General features: G+C 36.8%; 1 non-coding gene across 1 annotated transcript; it reads right to left on the bottom strand.

The window, feature by feature from the left end:
• Positions 1-5,150: 5,150 nt before the first annotated feature.
• Positions 5,151-5,257, bottom strand: LOC141682288 (small nucleolar RNA R71). Its single transcript, XR_012559690.1, has one exon. It is a non-coding gene; the product is annotated as a small nucleolar RNA R71 (small nucleolar RNA).
• Positions 5,258-9,972: the final 4,715 nt, after the last annotated feature.

Here is a 9,972-nt window from a genome sequence, read left to right as displayed (position 1 = left end):
TACATTACGTTCCCATTTACTCTTTTATAACAATGACCACTAACCTACAAAATAATTTAACCTTTTATTTTATATACATAAATCCACATAATCCACATTTATAGCATAAAACTTTATTCTATTCATATAAATACATCGCGAAAATCCCAGTCACTACACATCAAATGATTTATTAACATCTCAAGTCTCTCAACTCACTGCTCTTATACAAAGTCAACAAGCTGACATCAAGACTTTGGTGGACTCCTGTTGGGTAATAAATACAACACAGAGGGGGGGATGAATGTGTTTTGGACAATTTTAATGGCTTTTTGAACTGTTATGAATGGTAAATAAAGTAATCTGTCTTTTAGAGATAATATGCTTTAACAGGAATAATAAAACATGTACATGAACACACTATCTTTCAAAATTCACTTAATTTTATATAAAAATCAAGCTAGTGTTTTGCTACAAATTTCTGGGTTCTTGATATGTTAAGAACTCAGCTTCTCTATGGAGAGTTAAAGAATTTTTGATCTAATTTGTTACAACTGAAATAAAGCATCCAGTGTTTAATTTATAAAATAGTAAACACTGGTTTTACACAACATACAATATCATGTACTAAACCCTACTTTAAGTTAACTAAAACTTTTTATTTCTGGCTTAGTGTATCTTTCCAAATTGTGCATGTCTGTGACTTTACTTTGTGAGTTAATCTTGGCCTTTGATCTGGTACTCTTCAAGCCGCTTTTATAGACTTTTCAAATTAGATTGATTTGTTTTTTGATTGATAATCTTGGATATTTAACTGGTCTGCACTTTATACTTTGAGTTTTTACCTCGAGATCTCCAATTTGTTATATAGAGAACTCGACATCTCGATAAGTATAATGGCTTATTGAGATATCTTAGTACTCTATAGTTGATTAGACTTATCGAAGTCTTTGAGTTCTCTATAAGAGAATATGGCTTGTCGAGGTTTCTAAATTTCTGCATGTAGAATTGACTTGTCGATATCTCCAGTTTTCATGTTTTCATTTTGACTTGTTGATATCTTTGAGTTTTCTAGTGCAGAAATGACTTGTCGATATCTCAGAGATCTTTAGTGATACTTTGACTTATCGATATCTCTGAGATCTCTAGTGATAATTTGATTTATCGATATCTCTGAGATCTCTAGTGATAATTTGACTTGTCGATATCTCCGATCTTCACATCTTCATTTGGCTTGTTGATATCTCTGTGACTTCTCTATAAACTTTTCTTGACTTCTCGATAAGTAATTCTGGAGTTCTCGAATGACTTCTCTATAACACTTAATCTGTGACTTGTAGATTTCTTGACTTAGAATGTTTTTCCCAAAACAGATTTATTCAACTCCAAGCTTCTTCACACTTTCTCTGAGGCATGATCTTCATGATCTTCTTTCAGAGTTTATTCTTAGGCTTGAGACTGTTTACAGAAAAATACTCCAGTCTAATCTATTTTCATTTTTCCAAACTTAAGTGATACAATACAAAATGCAAACTTAGAATATCATACAACTTACTTTGGGCTATCAATTTGACTTAGTCTTGTTATAGAACAGGCATGTCTTGCACAACAATCTCCCCCAATTTGTGAGAAGATTGCTTATCACAAATTCATGCCTGTTAAAAAGACTAACCCCAAGTTATAATGAACAGTAAATCTTTACATACAAATTGACATAAATATAACATCCATACATTATGTGATTTCTTGAGTTTAACAGATACACACATCAGATAAATGTCTCATCTCCTGTTTCTTCTCTAATGAGGTCCTTTAAGTATACAAGAATTTCAAGTTACTCTATGATTGGTGTCCCTCTTAAAGCTTCCACAAGTTTGAGTTTGTCATGTATTGAATAACTACTCAGTAAATCAATCCTAAATCTTGAGAATGTGCCAACTTTGGCATTTAAAAATCTTCATCCTTGGTAACTCTGCTCATCCCTTTTGCCTTGAGATCTTCAGATTTTTTAATATACATTTCTATCTTCTCATCATACTTTCTCTTCCTCTCCTCACTTTTAGCCTTATTTTTTGCTCTTCTTTCTTCCCTTTCTACCAACCATTCAGCCAAAATAGATCTTCATTCCTTAGTTGCAGTATCCTTATCCTTCAGTAAGCTTATCACTCTCTTGATTTATGTTGGTGAAAAGGTTTCCATTAAGTTATTGCCAAGAAATGTGAAGGACCCATCCTGATATTAGATTCTTACTAACCTTAGTGTTACAACCCAAACTCTGACCATTTCTTCAGCTAATTATTGAAAGTAGTCTTAATCTGAGATGCACCAGTTTAGAGGTAGAAAATCACTTTGATTATAACAATTCCAGATGGCCTTCTAGGTAACTTGCATTTTCTTAGGTTTTCTCCCAACAGACTTGTAGTGAATTTTGGTTGATGGCTTAACAGAAGGTAGGTTTGAGATTTTCTTGAGAAATGTTTGGTTTGAGGTGATTGGTATTTTCAGAAAGGTGTTAGCAGTTTGTTTGTACAAGTATTTAGGCTTTGAGGTTTGAGGTGGTTTAATGTTTGAGTTTGTTGGCTTAAAAGGTTGAGCTTGGTTAATTTGGATTTTTAGGGTTTGTTGTTATGGTTTTGAGCCAACTTGCCTTTTCCTCCTCCTTCTCTCTTCTCCTTTCTTCTTGTCATCTCCCTTCTTCTCATCTTGCCTTTTGTCATTGCTACCAATTGCCCTTGAAGATTGACTTGGATTTGAGCTAGAAGATTTTTGCCCATTTTGCTTCTGCTCAACATCATCCTTGTCATTTCTTATATTGAATTATGAATCTGGCAACATGGTGTCAATATTTAGTAGGTACCTATCCAGGATCCTTATCATTTCCATATCTTCAGCCTTCTTTTTCTTTTTGTACTTTAGATCAGACTGTATAGTCATGATCAGCCTCATGTTTAATCTGACATAATTTTTGGGAACAGTAAGTTGTTTGCATTGTTTGGTTCTTGGACAGATGTAGGCCACCCCTTTATTTGGATATAGATAGGCTTCAGGAAAAGCTGCTTTATGTAAATTTTTAAGCTCATGAAGCAACTGGGTGTCCTATGTGATGACTACATGTACCTTGTCAATCACTATATCTAGCTCAGATGCCCTTAGAGTTCTGAGATTCGAAATAGACACCTGAAGACATTGATAAGTGGATTTTATATCTACCTTTATTTCAAGCTTAAGTCAGTGTTTGGACTCAAGTTGTTGGTATTTTTGATATATTTTTGTGTTATTGCATTTCAGGCATCAGTTAAATGAAGAAATGAGCTTTTCAAGGAAATATGCCGAAAAGAGCTAAGAATTGGAAGCCTAGGTCATTCTAAAGTTGAATAGAATCTCGTTAGCTTCGCGTGGGCAGTTGAATTGCCTAATTCTGACAAGCAGAACTTAAGATACGGCCAAAAGAAGAATCAGCGGAAAAATCCAGAAACCCTGCGCGGCCGCCCCCAAAACCAGCGCGCCCACGCCGACTTTCTTCCAAAAAACCAGCGCGACCGCGCTGATTTTAGCGCGGCCTCCCCGCCCTTTTTGCCTCAGAATCCTGATTTTAGTAGAATTTGATGATTTTGAGGGTCCAGGTCCACTAGGGGCTTATATATACCAATAAAAAGACGTTTTTAACGACAAGGAGCGAGGGGAGAGCAATAAGAAGACCTAGAGAGCACAAGATGGCTACGGAGAAGAAGAATTTTGTTTTTTTTAGTATAGTTGATACTTGGATGCTTTTTTTTGATTTGTCTTTGAACCCTAGTACTCTTATATTGTTTATTATCATGTTTTCATTGGAACCCATTGTGACGATGAGTTCGGTTATGAACTAATCATTATAGTGGGGTTCTAACGGATTTATTTATGGATTTCTATAGTTAATTTGTTTCAATATCTTGGTGTTATGTGGTGATTGATTGATATCCTAGTATTGGTTGTGCTTATTCGTGTTATGTGCGTAGCTAACATATAAGATAACGTGTTAATCTCTATTGAAGCGACAATGAATATAGAGATTTAGAACTTGCCAAGCTAGCATAGGTTCATGTACTTATTATGCATGATTCGTAGGTAATTTTAACCATCTTACTTACCCTATGTAATCACGATAGATAACTTGTTCATTAAACCTTTATGTTGTCAAATTCTATAGACATATAGGGTCTCAACATAATTGGTGTCTATTCAGCTTCTATCTCTTTTGTGGATGTCTAGTAGTAGGATATTCGTACAACGAAAGTTGGCGTTTACTAGTTTCGTGTAATCTGATTAGTTGTCATAACCATTGCATGCTAAGGTTAAGAACAATGACTTTGAATGAAGTATTTAATGAAGTTAGAATCCCATATTTGTCTCATATAGTTAATTCAATCACTTTTATTCTTAGTTAATTGCATGTTGGTTTAATCTTAGTTATAAACATCTCAACTTGTTATTATCTTAGCATTGAGCGATAGCCATTCTATTGTTACATAGGTGCATAATCTTAAGTTAACTAAAAAGAGTCTCTGTGGGAACGAATGTGGGAACAAATCTGATTTATATCTTATACTACTTGCGAACGCGTATACTTGCATGTAATTTTAGCGCGTGTTTTTGCCCTAAAAAGTTATTGGCGTTGCTGCCGGGGACTCGGTGTTGATTTTAGTTTATGTGCTTGACATTAGTGGTTGTTAAAGTTCACTGACTCAGATTATTTTCTTACAAGGTTTACCTTAGTCGTGTGTTTCAGGTACTCTAGTTTTTATTGCAATGGGAGAACCAACAGCAACGAAAGTGTTGATGGATTATTCTTAACCAAAGATCGATGACATTCAATCTAACATTGTCAGGCCAACTATCGCAGCTAATACCTTTGAGATCAAGCCCGGTATAATTCAAATGGTACATAATTCAGTCCAGTTTGGGGGTGCTCCAATGGAATTCCTTACATGCATATCAGAGATTTCATCGAGATCTGCGACACTTTCAAGTTCAATAATGTTTTTGAAGATGCTATAAAGCTGAGGCTTTTCCCATTCTCTCTGAGGGATAAAGCTAAGTGCTGGTTGCATTCTCTACCAGCAGGTTCTATCACTACTTGGGAAGATTTTGCTCAGAAGTTTCTTACTAAATTCTTCCCTATGGAAAAGACAGCTGCAATCAGGAACACTCTTACTCAATTTGCACAGCAATAGGGAGAATCTTTGTGTGAGGCTTGGGAGCGCTACAAGGAGATACTTAGGAAGTGTCCACATCATGAAATGCCTGAGTGGATGATTATTAATTGCTTCTATAACGGTTTGGGAGCACAGTCAAGATTCATGCTCGATGCAACATCAGATGGAGCATTATGGGCAAAGAGCTATGAGGAAGCTTATGATCTAATTGAACTGATGGTTGCTAATGAATAACAGTATCCAACCCAGAGATTGCCTCAGGGCAAGGTAGCATGAGTTCTTAAAGTGGATACAGCTATGACTATCACTGCTCAACTAATGACGTTGTTTATGAAGATCGATTCTCTGGCTAACTATGGTGTTAATTAGATAAGCAATGTTTGTGACTTGTGTGTAGGTTCGCATGCAACGGAGCAATGCGCTATATCTAGTGAATCAGCTCAGTTTGTGAGAATCTTTCAGAGATCGCAGTAACCAGTTCCAAACACTTATCATCCTAACAACTGGAATCATCCTAACTTCAGCTGGAGCAACAGTCAGAATGCGATGCAACAGCCGTTCCAGAAGTTTGGAAACAAGAAATTCAACCCTCCTGGTTTTCAGCAACAATTTGCACCAAGACAACAACTCCAACTTCAACAACAAACCCATGGAGGTGTGGGTCAATCTTTGAATAAAACATCTGAATTGGAGGAGTTGAGGCTTATGTTGAAAAACCAGGCTCTTATACGCAAAAGCCAGGCTATTTCTATCAAGACTCTAGAGAACCAAATAGGGCAAATTGCTAACGCCTTATTAAATCGACCACCAGAAATGCTTCTTAGTGATATAGAAGCCAATCCAGGAAAGAGGGAAGTTGAAGAACAGGTGAACGCCGTCACCTTGAGGTCTGGAAAGGTCGCAAGCCCCAAAATTCAGCAAGACAAAGAGTCTGAAAATTCTGTCCAGAACGCAGGTGCGTCTGCACCCTTGCCAATTCCTGAAAATGAGGTTGTAGCTGAAGAAGAGGTGTTGAAGGATGCCGAGGTGGAACCAAGGAAGAAAGCTGTTATCAACACTACTCCTGAAGGTAATATAGGGGAAAACAGGTATATTCTCCACCTCATTTTCCCAAAAGGTTGCAGAAGCAGAAGTTGGATAAGCAATTGGCTAAGTTCTTGGAAGTTTTCAAGAAACTTCACATCAACATACCTTTCGCTAAAGCTCTTGAACAGATGCCTAGCTATGCGAAGTTTATGAAAGGTATTCTCTCTCGAAAAGTGAAGCTCGATGACTTAGAGACCGTTACTCTTACGGAGGAATGCAGTGCTGTGCTGCAACAGAAGTTGCCTCCGAAGCTTAAAGATCCTGGAAATTTCACTATTCCTTGCACTATTGGAAACTTGTCGTTTGACAAATGCTTGTGTAATTTGGGAGCTAGCATCAATCTGATGCCCTTGTCTATCTTCAAGAAGCTTGGTCTACCTGATCTGAAACCGACATACATGTCATTGCAACTAGCTGATCGTTTCATCGCTTATCCACGAAGTATAGTGGAGGATGTCTTGGTCAAGGTGAACAAACTCATCTTCCCTGCTGATTTTGTAATTCTGGATTTCGAGGAAGATAAGAAGATTCCCATCATCTTGGGAAGACCATTCTTGGCTACAGGCCGAACTATGATCGATGTACAAAAAGGAGAGCTTACGATGAAGGTTCAAGATCAGAATGTCACTTTTAATGTGTTCAACGCAATAAAGTTACCCATAGCTAAAGAAGAGTGCTTTAAAGTAGAGTGGGTCAACTCTGTAGTGAATTCGGAACTTGAGCAATTGCCAAAGTCAGATACCTTAGAGAGATCCTTAATAGGGGAATCAATTATTGAAGATGAAGAAAGACCAGAGCAACTACAGGTTTTGAATGTACCTCCGTGGAAGAGAAAGTTGGATATATCATTCGATTCGCTAGGGTTAGTTGATATGAAAATTTCTCAGGAGCATCTCGAGCCGTCTATTGAAGAAGCTCCCACATTTGAGCTCAAATCGCTGCCAGATCATTTGAGTTATGCATTTTTAGGTGCACCTCCTGACAAGGGGATGGATTATATCTATGATGTTCTAAAGGGTGACCGGCCGGTTCCTCTCGTGCTTACAGGTGGTCCTTCTCGTGCACCACAGACGGTTGATAGGTTGGTCTTGGTGATGCACAATATAGAAGGTTGATTTGGTGTATTGAGGCCATGCATGACATCCACCAACGTTTTGCTAAAGATTTGACATGCGCTCTCGGTATCGTTTTTCGAGACACTGGTATCGAGGTTGATTGGCCACCTGATCCTCCCGCTAACTAGGTATGCCTTGTATCCTTATTATTGCCTTCAATGAGGACATTGAAAATTTTATGTTTGGGGGTGATAATGTAAGGATTAGTTGTGTGTGTCCATATAGATTATATAAAATCATATTGCATGTTTTGGTTGTATTTCATTCATATTTTTTGCATGATTGTTCATATAGGAATTTTTTTTTGTGTTTTTATGTGAGTTCATATAGTTGCATTTGCATGCATATAGCATGATCCCTTAGGTTGAGCTATTTCCGTCTGATAAGTTGATGTTAATTTGGGTGTAGTGATGGCGAATAGAGGATTGTTTAAGTCTTAAAGAATTGATTTGCATGCCCAGGATAACAATATTCACAAGTTTATAGGATTGCTTTTGATCTAGATCATGATCATACTTGTTTATTTGTTGAGATTTAATCACTTATTTATATCTAGAATTTTTGGTATTCTCGTAATGACAAAAGAACACTGAATTTTAAAATTGGAGAAAAACTTGGATTTCATTGCTAGTTGTGCATAAGGCTATGCGTCAAATGGTTAGTAGCCGGCTCATATTTTTTATGAGTAGTCTAGGGTTGAATGAGTTGGAGCGAAATGCACTCATTCAGATTCATTGAAAAAAAAGGAGCAAGAAAAAAAAGAAAAAAATTGTGTTAGTATATGCAGAATTGACCAAGAGTGAGCTCTTTAATACTCGAGTTATTCAGTTCTAGGGGACTTTGTGCTTAGTGACCTTAGGCTTTGATAGTCTGGGATCCGCTAATCTAACGCTCGCTACATGAATATTATTGCATAAGTCTTGTGGGACCTCATTCATTGCACAGTCAAATAATCATCTTTGTTATGTGTTCAATAATAACATGAATCCTTGTATAACTCTAGTAGAAAGGAGGTGTTGTAAGTCATTATGCGTTTAACGTCTATTCTGTTTATAAACTTGTGATTGTTTTGATGATAGATAAGTTATGGTTATTGATCTAGTATCGAGGGTATATCTGTTAAGCATCCACACACACACGTTTCTGGTCTGTGAGTTGGTTTGTGGGGTTTAATCAAACTCTGTTTAGAGTCATTGCATTCTTAGAGGCGTTGGCTTATTCATTTGGTTATGGTTATTCTGAGGGGATCGATTGCATTATCATTTAGTTACATTCACGTAGTTGCATTCATGCTTTATGTTGTTTTGTAGTTTTTAGTCTGTTTATGCTTGAGGACAAGCATCGATTCAAGTTTGGGGGTGTGATAAGTGGATTTTATATCTACTTAAAACGCTTGATATGTTTTTGTGTTATTGCATTTTAGGCATCAAATAAATGAAGAAAGGAGTTTTTCAAGGAAATATGATAAAAAGAGCTAATAATTGGAAGCGTAGGTCATTCTCAAGTTGAATAGAAACTCATTAGCTTCACGTAGGAAGTTGAATCGCCTAATTATGACGAGCAGAACTCAAGATACGGCCAAAAGAAGAATCAGCAGAAAAATCCAGAAACCCTGCGCGGCCGCCCCCAAAACCAGCGCACCCGCGCCGACTTTCTGCCAAAAAACTAGCACGCCCACGTTGTTTTTAGCGCGGCCGCCCCGCCCTTTTTGCCCTAGAGTCCTGATATTAGTAGAATTTGATGATTTTGAGGGTCCAGGTCCACTAGGGGCTTATATATACCAATAAAAAGATGTTTTTAATGACAAGGAGCTAGGGAGAGCAATAAGAAGACCTAGAGAGCACACGACGGCTACGGAGAAGAAGACTTTTGTTTTCTTTAGTATAGTTGATACTTGGATGCTTGATTTCGACTTGTCTTTGAACCCTAGTACTCTTATATTGTTTATTATCATGTTTTCATTGGAACCCATGGTGGCAATGAGTTCGGTTATGAACTAATTGTTATCGTGGAGTTCTAAAAGATTTACTTATGGATTTCTATACTTAATTTGGTTCAATATCTTCGTGTGTGATGATTGATTGATATCCTAGTATTGGTTGTGCTTATTCATCTTATGTGCGTAGCTAACATATAAGATAGCGTATTAATCTCTATTGAAGCGACAGTGAATATAGAGATTTAGAACTTGTCATGCTAGCATAGGTTCATGTATTTATTATGCATGATTCGTAGGTAATTTTAACCATCTTACTTGCCCTATGTAATCGCGATAGATAACTTATTCATTAAACCTTTATGTTGTCAAATTCTATAGACATTTAGGGTCTCGACATAATTGGTGTCTATTCAGCTTCTATCTATTTTGTGGATGTCTGGTAGCAGGGTATTCGTACAACGAAAGTTGGTGTTTACTAATTTCATGTTATCTGATTAGTTGTCATCACCATTGCATGCTAAGGTTAAGAACAATGACTTTGAATGAAGTATTTAATGAATTTAGAATCCCATGTTTACCTTATATAGTTAATTCAATCAGTTTTATTCTTAGTTAATTGCATGTTAGTTTTATTAAATCCACGATCTTGATTTATATCACC

Source organism: Apium graveolens, chromosome 8 (genome assembly GCF_009905375.1).
Source record: "Apium graveolens cultivar Ventura chromosome 8, ASM990537v1, whole genome shotgun sequence".
Taxonomy (NCBI): domain Eukaryota; kingdom Viridiplantae; phylum Streptophyta; class Magnoliopsida; order Apiales; family Apiaceae; genus Apium; species Apium graveolens.
This window is presented reverse-complemented; position numbering and strand designations above follow the sequence as displayed.